General features: G+C 39.9%; 1 protein-coding gene across 3 annotated transcripts in view; it reads left to right on the forward strand.

The window, feature by feature from the left end:
* LOC124791033 (sedoheptulokinase-like) overlaps positions 1–12,728 on the forward strand; it is a 117,663-nt gene that overhangs the window by 38,797 nt on the left and 66,138 nt on the right. The window lies entirely within an intron of this gene.

A 12,728-nucleotide genomic window follows, 5' to 3' on the forward strand; every position in this document is an offset into this window, starting at 1 on the left:
GTCAGCTGAATTATAGGTGTGCCTGCTCTACGTCCATCCACAATACCACTCAAACAACACCTCATTGTTGAGGTAGAATGAAACATGTAGGGATGTTTTCACTGTTTATCAAACAAAATTTGTATAATAACAATGGTTTGAGAAGAAGACAATCCCTCACAGCATAGCGCAAATGCTGAGCAGTAGATAGACATGTAAAAATGATCTAGAAACAATGTGTCAGCAACTTCCATTCTTCCTAAAATCACCTATATGTGGGGCACATCTGAACATAGTGATACACGTGCATGTGGGCACTGAATAGAAAACATCATATACTAGGATAGAGGATATATAAGGAGATGCAAGCGGTCCAAGGGCAGTCAGATGTGAACATACACACTAAAACTATAACTGAAATAAGGTTTGGGGATAGGTTCTGGGAAGGGGGCAGAAGCAAATTCAGGATAAGGATGATCAAAGCCAGGTACCCGTTGTTATATGTGTGCAGGGGTGGCGACACATGATGCACAAGATGTTTGGGAGTTGGGCTGCAGCCTACATAATCGTAGCTTGGACAAAATGTCCATCACCAGAGGTGGGTGAAAGGTCCACACATGCAACAGGACAATGCATGAACACAGTGCAGTGGAGTCACCTGGCCAGTAACGTAACACTGAGATACGTGTTAGTTCATACTGTCAGGGTCATCCTGTGGATGCGCTGATGGGTGCTCCAGGGGGCAGTGTTGGAAGAGTCTTCTCTAACAGGCTAGGACTGGAATTGGTTAGGTGGACAGGAGTTGCACTTGAATTCTTCTTTGATTGTTGGAAGCAGGTATTAGATAATAATGCACAATGACTTTTCATTGATTTGGCAGATGGCAGAACACTACTTTGAGATATGCGGGAGTGACATTGTGGAGCATATTTCTCATTTCAAGACACTGAAAAACGTAACTTACAATGGTATACTTGCTTTGTATTCCTTAGTTAGATTTTGATTAATCATTTACAAACAAGAAAACTACTTGGTATCTGGACAAAGTGCAACATAGAAGCATTTTTTGTCAGTGCCAAGCAGTATTTTTCTAGATGTTCAGTCAGTTACTACATAGTTAGTTGTATCTACATCTACTTTTACAGCCATACCCTGAAAACATCTACTTTTACAGCCATACCCTGAAAACCAATGTGTAGTGCCCAGCTGAGCATATGTTCCAGTGTACCAGTTATTATGGCTTTTTCCCATTTCATTCACATACGGAGTGCGGGAAGAGTGGTTGCTTAAATGCCTCTGTACTTGCTGTAATTAGTCTCATCTTGTCCTCACAATCGCTATGTAGTCATCAAGAGGGCTCTCAGTTTATTTGATTATTAGATGTATTTTCTCTTCAGAATATATTTTTGAATTATTATTTTATCATATAATTGCTGAAACTATGTTGCACTATACACAGATGAACCAAAAGCAAGGCTGCTCTGTTATTCTACCTTAACATCTCATTAATGTATGCTTGTAAAATGAATTCATAGTGTTTGTTGAAATCTTCAAGATATAGCAAAAGCTGTCAGATTATGGCAGTAAACTTTAACCTTTTTTGACTTACGTGGTGCTTTTCAAGCTGTTCACAGCATGTACTTAACAGAACATCAGTCCAACATGTTAAGTGACACCTTCTCCACCTACAACAGCAAGAAAAAGAAACATCCACTGCATAAGACAGCAGAGCAAATTTACATTCAGGGAAATGGTCTTGAAAATACAGCATCTGACAAGTCCTATATCATATCTACAGTGGCTTATTATATGCCATTTTGCATGCTGTTGAAGCACATGACCTGGTTACTGCCAAGAAAATGCGCTATTCATTAAATGATATCTTTTGTACCTATGGAAGAGACCAGTGACTTGATATCTAGATAAGCTGGTCACATTTTGATTTATTTAAACAGGTGACCAGTTTTGGCTTTAAAAGCATCATCAGATTTTAAAATTAACAGTGTGGTTTAGGACTGATTTTGTTCTCTATTATGCATCCTGTGCATCACTGTTCTTTGTAAGATCTAGTGATGGCTGAAAGCCAAAACTGGTCATCTCTTATTTTGATTTTGTTCCATGAGTATGTCTTATGCAAAACAAATTGTGCATCTGTACGCTTGTCAGTGAAAACGGGAGAGAATGAATGAAAATATAATATAACCATTATACATATTTTATAATGTTTTGCTAAGAACATCATAAATTCATGTGATTCTGAAGTAAAGTGTGTATTAGCAGTTTGTTGTCATCCACGAGTGTGCGCTGCGAAAGAGCAATACTGTGAACTTCTGACAGAGACCGCCACAGGCAAGTGTTTATTGAAACCCTGCCATGCTGTGCTTGTGCTCAGTTATCATATAATTACTGCTTGCATACATTTGCCTTATCTTATTGTGTTCAGTGTATGTCAAGATTAGTGGTGTACACGCCACAGTCTAATAAGATTGTGCTACCATTCTTTGCTATGTAGTGTATCCAAGTTGCAACACAAGTGACGAGTATAGGATTGTTCTCCACATGGTTTTCAGTCTCTGATTGGTTCTACATTGCGTCTACCATGTCTGATGGTGTTACTGATGAGTTTTTACACTGGCTGCTTGATCAGCAAGTGGTTCTTATTGCAGCGTTGCAGCGTCTCAGTCCACAGCAAGAGGCATTCACCACAGCGCAACACAATCAAAGCCACTTATTGCAAAATCTTGCCACAGTTTTGATCTGTTCAGGTTCATCTTAATCTACATCACCTGCCGTGTTGCCTCTCGCACCTCATGTTTCATCTGTTGCTTTCCCTTTTTTGTTTATCCCCCACCATTTCTGACTTAGGATGAGTCTGTCAAAGAATGGGAAGCCCACAAAAAACTGTTGCGACAGCATTTTCATGTGTTTGGATTGACTCATGTTACCTTATGACATGCTTTTTTCGTCTCTGTTAGCACCTCGCATGTATCAACTCCTGTGCCAACTGTCCCCCCTCCAGGACCCGTCTACACACTCTTTTGGTAATGTGTGTGACTTTCTTTCGAAATACTACTGTAAACGGATTCAACATCATTGTCTTTTAAGTTCTATTGGTGTCACAGGAAACCAGAAGATTCCTATAAAACATGGGCAGCTGAGCTTCACGGTTTAAGCCATTGTTGTCACTTTGTCACTGGTGCACGGAAGGAGTCATATGCTAGTGATGCAATCATTTGGTTGACTCCCGATCATGAGGTTGGTGAGCGGGCCCTTCAATGTGAGAACCTCCCCCTCTACAATGTTCTGAATATTGCACAATATTTTGACCTTTTGAGGGCTGTTGGTACTTAAATTGAATCAATAAGTGAGGTTGCAGAAGTTCAACCCACTTCCCCCTGCTGTTTGTTGGACAGTTCACAGGGGGTGATATGGTGGCAGTGGTCTGTGTGTGTGCAGAATCCATCCTGTTTTGTCACTCATGATAGACAGGATGCCCTAATTGGTGGGCTGTTTGCCACCAGTGCAACAAAATGGGCCACATGTTTGTCATGCAAAATTCCAACAGCCTATTGCAGACGCTGACTTGGATGTCATTTGTGTATCAGCAATCTCTGTTGCACCCAATAAGCTTTTTATTGATATCAAGGTTTATCAGAAGGTTTTGCATGTGTAAATTGACATTGTTGCTGCTATGTCATTACTCAACTTTCTAACATAAATTGACTTTGGTTCTCCCCCTTTAGCACCAGTGTCATGTACATATGTCACCTACAATAAACAAAGCATGCCGATGTTAGATGATTTATCAGCCCGTCATATATAAATCTGTGGTTCATCCGCTGAGTTTCCTGGTGGTGAACTGTGCATGCACAAAAAATTTGGTTTGGACGCCTTCAGCCTTTTTGGGGTTACTGTCTCCAATGAAGTTGATCTTGTCTCTGATCAGGTGCCTTATACACAACTCGATCCCTTACGCTCTGAATTTTTTGCTCTGTTTTCTGTGGGCTTGGGTTGTGCCAATAATTTCAAAGCCCAAATTACCATTAAACCTTCAGCCAGATCCCATTCCTTTCAGGCTTGCCCAGTGCTGATGGCACTCTGTGACCAAGTCGAGGTGGAGCTTGACCCTCTCACAGCCTCTTGTGTTGTCCAACCAATCACATCCAATGAATGAGGTACCCTCCTAGTCATTGTCAAGAAGCTATCAGGATGGTTACACCTTTGCAGCAATTTCAAAGTTTCTGTCAATGATCAGTCTATTATAGGCATGTATCCCTTGATGTGCCCTGATGAACTTTTTTGCTAAGCTCACCAGATTGACCTCTCATGTTGCATATTTGCAGCTGCCCATTGATGGTGATTCTTAGTGGCTCTTCGTTGCCAATACTTGTAGTTATCATTTCATGTGGCCAGCATCCCAATGGTTTTTGAACAGTTTCTTGAACAACACATGAGGTCTGAACCTGGCTGTGCCAAATATGTTGATGATATTGTGATCTCTGGCTTCTCCACTGCTGAAAATCTCAATATCTTATGTACACTCTTTTTGGTGTTACAGGCTGCTGGGTTAAGCGTTCTATCGTTTATCATGGGTTTGAGGTCTGTAGTACTGATATCAAACCCCTTCATCAGAATCTCTCTGCCATTGTGGCTCTTCCATGTCCTACATCAGTCAAGGAACTCCAGGTGTTTTTAGTTAGGACTGCTTATTATCATCAGTTTTTGCCAGAGGCGGTGTTGGTTGCACAACCATTACATGCCTTGATGCATAAGGTGGCATCTATCCACTGGTTGCAAGCATGTGAAATGGGGTTTTGCAAAATGAAGTCTGTGTTACAATCTGCACGTTGCCACATAACCTACCATCCGGGTCAACATTTAGTGTTAGCAACAGATACATCCCAGCATGGCCTGTGGGCAGTGTTAGCTCATTAATATTCTGATGGCTCTGATTAGTCTGTTGCATAAGCATGTCAATACTTAATTTGGATCGGACTAGATACTCGCAAATAGAGAAACAAGCCCTTGCCATTGTTTATGCCTTAAAGACATTTCATGTTTTCCTGTATGGTGTAAAATTCCATTTAATCATGGAGCACAAGCCTTAGCTTTGCTGTTTAACCTCTCAGCACCATTGTCAGACAAAGCAGCGCATTGTCTTCAGTGTTGGGCGCTGTTCCTCTCTCAGCTCAAGTACGAGATTCACTTTTGCCCCATAGCTAAAAACATGAATGCTGACTTGCTCTCCTGTCTTCCGGCCAGTATGAACCCACTTTTTGGTCAGGAAGGGTTACTTTGTTTCTACATTGATGACTGTGCTCCACAGACTGTCAGTGGTTTTCCAATCACTAGCGCTTGGGTCTTGCAGGCTCATCCTAATGATTCGATTTTACAGAAAGTGATACATTGTGTACAATGTGTCTGGCCCGAGGCACCTCCACTATGGGCATCTAACCCCCCTCTGTAACTACTATGTGTTTCAGCATTGTTTCTTGTCATTGATGGTATTCTACTCTTTGATACAGACTATTCAGCTCCTTGTGTAGTCATTCCCTCTGTTCTCTGTTCAGAGATCCTGCAATTCCTGCACACTGACCACTGGGGTGCAGTAGCATGTGACGCACGAAGGCATTAGCCTGCCTTCATGTTTTCTGACTTGGTTTGGACAGCAGCATCACTCATATGGTTATGGCGTGTACTCAATGCACATCATAGCCAGCTGCCCTGCGGCTAACGTTGTCTCCATGGCCACAAACTTCACAGGCCTGAGACTGTCTCCACATCGATTTTGCCTGCACTTTCCTTAATGCATGCTGGCTAATACTAATTGATGTATTCTGTTGGTTCCCTTATGTTGTTCATTGCCTGCTAACTTCAGCCTCTGCCACCGTGGCAGCTCTGTTGAAAATTTTATCCACTGAAGGACTTCTGGCAACTTTGGTCTCTGATAACAGCCCTCAGTTTTTTTCTCAGGAGTTTGTCTCCTCCTGCAATGCCCATGGGATTCATACATTTTTGCCCTGCCCTTCCACCTACAGTCCAGCAGTGAGGCTGAAAGGTTAGTTAGAATGTTCAAAACACAGGTGAAAAGATATGCGATTCACTCCCTGTTTGACGTTTCCTTGGATCAATTTCTGTCTTCTTATCAGTTCATGCTGTTTGGCAACAACAGCCCCAGAGGCGTCAACCCCAGATGCTCCTGCATCTCCTGTGGCCTGACCAGGATCGCCAACCCGTGCAACCATTGTCCCATTTCCAGCCCAGGGTGGCTGTCTGGGCACGTGGGTCTACTCATCACCCAAAATGGATTCCTGCAGTGATCCCCCAATGCTGTGGCCACTGTCTCTGTGATGTCCATATGGAGGAGGGCCTCTGTGCACGTCATTACTACCAGTTGCTCCTGTGTGTAGATGACTGGACAGCCCTGGCGGGAACACCGACATCGCCACACCAGTCTGCATCACTCGAAGGATCACCTGATGTGGATCACCTGATGCTACCGCCATCCACACCAGAGCCATCTTCTCTATCTCATCTGCCAACTGTGGGGCACCACCACCAGCAGGGCCTGCTGAACCTGATGTGGCCATAGAGCTCATGCCAATATCACCCATATCTCCATATGGGTTGACATGATAAGGCGGACTGTGACGATGCGCCCCAAGTACTTCCGATCATAGATCCCAGTATTAGCACATCATCTCGGTCAGAGCCTCACAGAGGAAGACACCATCTAAATCTCATGAATCCAAGCTGTTCTCCAAGGGAAGATGAATGAAGTAAAGTGTGCACTTGAGAACCATGCAGATTAGCAGTGTGTTGCCATCCCCAAGAGTGCACCAAGGAAAAGCAATACTGAGAACTTCTGATAGAGCTCACCTCGGGCAAGTGCCTATTTAAACCCTCCCATGCTGTGATCATACTCAGTTATCATGGTATTACTGCTTGTATAAATTTGGCTTATCTTATTGTTTTCAGTGTATGTTATGGTGATTGGCATACATGCCACAGTCTAATAAAGTTGTGCTGCCTTTCTTGGTTGTGCTGTGTGTCCAAGTTTCAACAGATTCCTTATTTGAAAAGAAAACTCAGCAATTAACATCTGCTTTTAGGTAATGGAAGTTCATTTTGTTAAAAACTGGCATGGTGATACTGTAGATATACCATACATATGTTCATTTCTCTATGTAAAAAAACACAGTAACCAATTACAATTTTGAGCCTCTCAGAGTTCTTCAGAGAGCCTTATGAACACAAACTACTAGAGTTTGATACTGATAATGGTATTATTTCACCAAACTAAATAGAAATGCCAAATTGTGTTTTCTTTGCATATATAGAAAATAGGATGTTTTTAGTACTTTAAACATTTTAACTAAAAGTGTCTCATTGTGGCAGAATGTTCAGTCTTATTTTCAGTGCATAACTGAACGTATTTCAAAATGTATGGTGAAAATCCAAAACTGGAGAGTTGGTTTCCTCTACGTACAGTTTATAAAATTATGTAGGAGTTTCTCTAATTACTTTGTTAAGCAATATGAAAATATCTTATCCAACCACGTGAATATAAAACCTAAGATATGGCTTCCCTGATAGATTTAAGCAGAGTGCCAGATGAGGACTTGAACTTTGCTTTGTGCTTCTTGGATGCAAAGAAATCCCATCTGTACCAAACAAGCACACCTGACAGATTGACTCAAAGCTCCAGTTTGCCAATACAGGTATTGCCTTCAGTCTGAAACCAAAGCTTGTTATTTGTAGCATACTATTTGAGGTGTCCCATGATGCAGCAATGAACTCTTGGATTTTGCAAGGTGGACTGGTAGCTTATCTATATTGCTAACAAGACTGCATAACAGGTATCCTTCACAAAATTTCCTCTTTCAGTATGGAGGTAAAAAAAGTCTGATTATTGTACATGAAGCCAAAGGATTTTATACATTACCTGAAGAAGTGCCAACTTGGAACTTCCAATAATCTTGTAAGCCTTAATGACATTCCTGTTTTCATGCAAGTGCATTTGTAGGACTTCTTACATGTTTTTAGTAGCAAGATTTTTGTGAATTTTTAGACATGTGCTTACTAGTACTAATTTTTTATTTAACTGCTAATAAGGTGCATAATTTGACAATGTCACTGTGAGAAACCCTCTGTCAAGTAGATTAGTGGAGACTACAAGAAAGACTTCAAGGAAGGAACACTTTATCTGTCAGATTTGATGCCTTCCATTTTTATGCAATACTTTGATGTTATTTTAAATTATTAGGTAATATCATCGACTCCTTTGCAATAAATTATACATCTTAATTCCTTCCATACTAAGATTCAGCTCATCATAGAGACCGACAACTGTGCACAATCATTCCTTTTTGTATATACTAGTACATAGTAACATGCCTGCACCTTTGCACAACGATCTGTCATCATTATTTCAGCTCATCAGAGAACTGCAGGTGGTCTACATAGAGATCAACCTATCACACTGAGAACTTTTACAAAAATAACTAAATAATCTAAGGACACATTTTTCTGCACTGACTGCTCCGAACAGCAGAGTATGCCTTGAAACTCTGAATAAGAGATAAACCAGCCAGAAATAATAGTAACAACAACAACAACAACAACAATAATAATAATAATAATAAAATACCAGATAGCCTGGAAACATTGGTCATCTTGCTGTATCTGAGCAGAATTTCATTCAGCAGTACAGGTTCATTAGAAAACACAGTGTTAACTGTGTTTGTCACCGCTTCACCCATGTACAAGCCGTCTCAGGTACTGTTGAGGATAGTCTGGTTTTCAGACTGTAAGGTGTTTCTGACATTCTTTGTTGGTAGTAAAAATCCTGGATATATCAGTGACTGCCACTGGTTTTTCAGTGACAAGATACTGGAAGGTGCTCAGCAATTTAAGGGAAATTACTGCAAAGAAAACAAAATTCTTCTTTAGTAAGTCTGTTGAGCAGATTCATGGGATTAACAATTGATTCAGGTTGAAAAACCTTTCTGCTACCTGAATTGTACATTTTATGCAAAGAGAACAGCACATGGTACTTGCAAGGTGTTTAGGGAGTTCATGGAGATGCATCAGTGGCCATTTTTCTCTGTGCTTCTTTGTGAACGTAACAAAAAGTTTAGTGATTGATGGTATGATATCCTTTTTGGCATCTGCTGTTGGTAACTCTCAGCTTATGATTGTAGATGCTATTTATAAATGAAATAATATACCCATTTATTCAGAATATAATAGTGCAGAAGCATCATTACAGCTGCAGTTGAATGCAAGAACATGACAAGAATTACTCTGCTACAGCAGCTCACAGGTGAAAGATAAATACTATAATGAACATTGTGAATGCCAAAATGGTGCACCATATGAAATATAAACATTAACCATGGATTTAATATGTTCAGTGCCAATGATGTTAGGAAGTTACACTTATTGACAGTGCTGGCCATTCATTCATTCATTCATTCATTCATTGTGTTCCACAAAACCTATCAAGAAGGAGAATCTTCAGGGATGTGGAACAGATCACTGTATACATTAAAAAAACACAGACAAATCATGGAAACTTAATCTCCTCAGGTACTGTATACAGGTTGTTGCAGAATGACATTTTAAAAACCTGTGAGATTGTAGAGGTTGAAATTCAGAACATTTTTTAATGAGAAACCTATAGCCAGAAATGTGAAATTAAGTTTGTACAGTACTATGCACTATCTTCGCATTTTGTAAGCTAAATGAGTTACAGCAGGCACAACAAAAGACTGCTAAACAAGTAAGCTTTCAGACAAAAGGCCTTCTTCTGAATTAGACAACATATACACACACATTCATGTAAACACAACTCACACACATGCACATGTTCAGTCGGTCATAACACAGCTGAAACTGATTTTTATCATCAGCTACAAAAACCAGTATGGAGTAAGTGTATTGAGTCTTTGTGAGATAAAGACTTGAACTGTTAGCTGTGAACCACTTGCAGGTCTCTTCAGCTATCATCTGAGCTGTGTCTACTAAGGCTGAGTTTGTGGATGCTTAATTACTGGGTTGGTGCATAACTTCGTAGTGTTTTTACATCAACACATAACAGAGATTTTAGTCATCAATAATATATTATCCTTTACTATTTACTACAGTCTGCTAATGCTTGGTTACTTTTCAATTCCACAACAGTAGAAATCATGTGGTTTTGAGGTGACAAACTTATTGAGCCAAGTTCAGAGACCTTTTCATCCAGAAAGGTAGTTCCTTGGAGGTTGTACAATGCAGAGTGGAAAAGCTGAAAATTTGAGGGTAGAAGATGAGGTGAATAAGGTCAACTCATGGACAGTGTTTTTTGCCAATCTAGCATAATGTGGGCAGGCATTGTTGTGGAAGAGCATCACTTCATGCAATCCTCCTGGCCATTGTTCTTGGACTGTGTGTGCATGATGCCTCAGTTGTTGACAATAAAGTCAGCAATGAAGATTACACAGTGTGGAAACAATTCGTAGTACACTACACCATCGCTGCATAACATTATCTTTTGTGGGTGTGTGCAGGTCTTGGTATGGGGAGTTGCTGCTTTGTTTGGGATCAACCATTCCTTTCCCATTCCCTTCTTTTCCTTATGTTATCATAAAGACACCATATCTTGTCACCGTTAACAATACAGGATAGGAATGGTCAGTTTGTTCATGAGCTAGCTGATGACGACCAAGAAGAGATATGCATATGGGCACCTGCTGATGTTTGTTATTTTGGCTTAAAGCATGTGGTGCCCATGTGCCCAATTTTTGAATATTCCCCATTGCATGCAAATGTCACATGACAGTGGAATCATCACATTTGCCAATTCTTTAGTACACTGATTTGGATCATTGAGGATTAATGTATTTAAATGATCTTCATCGAACCCCGAAGCTATTCCTGAATGTGGAGTGCCACTAATGTGAAAATGATCCTCCTTAAAATGAGAAAACTATTCTCTTGCTGTGCTCTGTCAAGTGGAATTATCCCCATATATAGCACAAATGTTTCTGCCTGCCTTCACTGCTACCATGCTTGTATTGAACTCCATTTCCTAGTATCCATAGCGCCATTCACTATCTCCAGATGGCAAAATGACAACTCAAACAGCAACAGTGAAGTACAAATAAAAAGTGACAATTGATAAATAAACCCATAGCAACCAGAATACCCAATATGCAAAACAGAAACACTACAGACTTATGCACCAACCTAATATAATGCTTGCATTGTCAGCAAACATGACAGGTTTTCAACAACACTTTTATTTCACTGGAAGATCATTTATGTAGGTTAGGAACAAGAATGGTGCAGTACTAACCACATGTTATGTGGTCCCCTCTGTTGTCAAAGTAAGACTCCACCCATGGAAGAGTGATGTCATTGATGCCATAACACTTCATTGTGTGAAATAGAATTTTGTGATCCACACAATCAAAGGCTTTGGCAAGGTCTCATAATAAACTAACAAGATAATTTTTTGTCTAGCTTTGTTTGTGAGGTCTTGTGTTGCTGTCTCTATGCAGAATGATTTGGGAAAGCCAAATTGAGGGGAGCTAATAATTTCCACTCAATTGAAAGAGACATTTTATTCAGTCATATGCCACTTCCTCAAACCCTTTTGAAAAGATTGGACAGAAGTGATGTAGGTCTGTAAAAAAAGTTGCTTTACTTACTCCAGTTCTGTGGATTGGAGTTTCTACAGAATATTTATGTCTGGCAGGGAATATGCCCCAAGTCATTGGTTGATTACAAAGATGGCTTATGAGTAATTCTCTAAAGTCTGCTATAAAAAAATTACAGCAACCATAATTACTTTTTTCTTTGTTAGTGGCTTGATGAATTTTTGTGTTTTCCTTATGGTTTATATTTTTGAAACTAATATCTGTTGGTAGTGCATGCAGTTTCTGCACAACTAAAAGTAATGCAACTGTATTCAGTTGTTTACTAGTAAACAAAAAGTTTTTTGACCCTGTGTGGAAGCAATCATCACATTTGGTGGTCAGTGATTTGAAAGTGTTGCCACTTCAGCTGGAGTTATTTTTTGGGGGTTCAGTTTCATTTGGATTACTATTTTTGTTTGTTTTTTGTTTAATATTGTTCCAATTTGTTTTTTCCTTAGTTTTGGAGTGTTTTCTTTTTTGAGCATGGTTTTTCTTTTTTGATGACATGTTGGATGGTTTAACAATACTGGTGGTTATGGCATTTCAAATCTTGACTAAAGCTTGTTCTCTAAATGTGGTAGAACTCTCACTTACTCGCAAAAGATACTTTAATCCTAGGAGCAAACTGCCACTTACCCTGCTTCTGTTTAATTATGTCCTTATTTGTTTTAGAGGGAAACAAGACTCTAAGTGTAACAGAAATTTGCTTTAGAAAGACTTAAATGTGACATCTACATTGTCTCCTTTACACATATCTTCCAAGTTTCTTCCCCTTGATTTCCATCCAATTGTAGTACCTTCCTTCTACAGTCTGTATGATCTGTACCTAATTGGTCAGCAGATTTTATTTTTAACGTTTGACCATCATGGTTAAATAAACAGTTAAGGTTTTCAAGCTAAGTCACTGCATGTTGTTGGGTCCATGTTGGGTTCACAAACAAATTGTCAGCAGCAGTTGCATTAAGTCCTTCAATCCTTTTAGGGAATTTTACTGTAGAAATTGTTGAAGCCTTCCCTGTTACTGTTAAATTCGATTTGGGCAATGAGTCTCAGACTGAAGTTAGT

This window comes from Schistocerca piceifrons, chromosome 1 (genome assembly GCF_021461385.2).
Source record: "Schistocerca piceifrons isolate TAMUIC-IGC-003096 chromosome 1, iqSchPice1.1, whole genome shotgun sequence".
Classification (NCBI taxonomy): Eukaryota; Metazoa; Arthropoda; class Insecta; order Orthoptera; family Acrididae; genus Schistocerca; species Schistocerca piceifrons.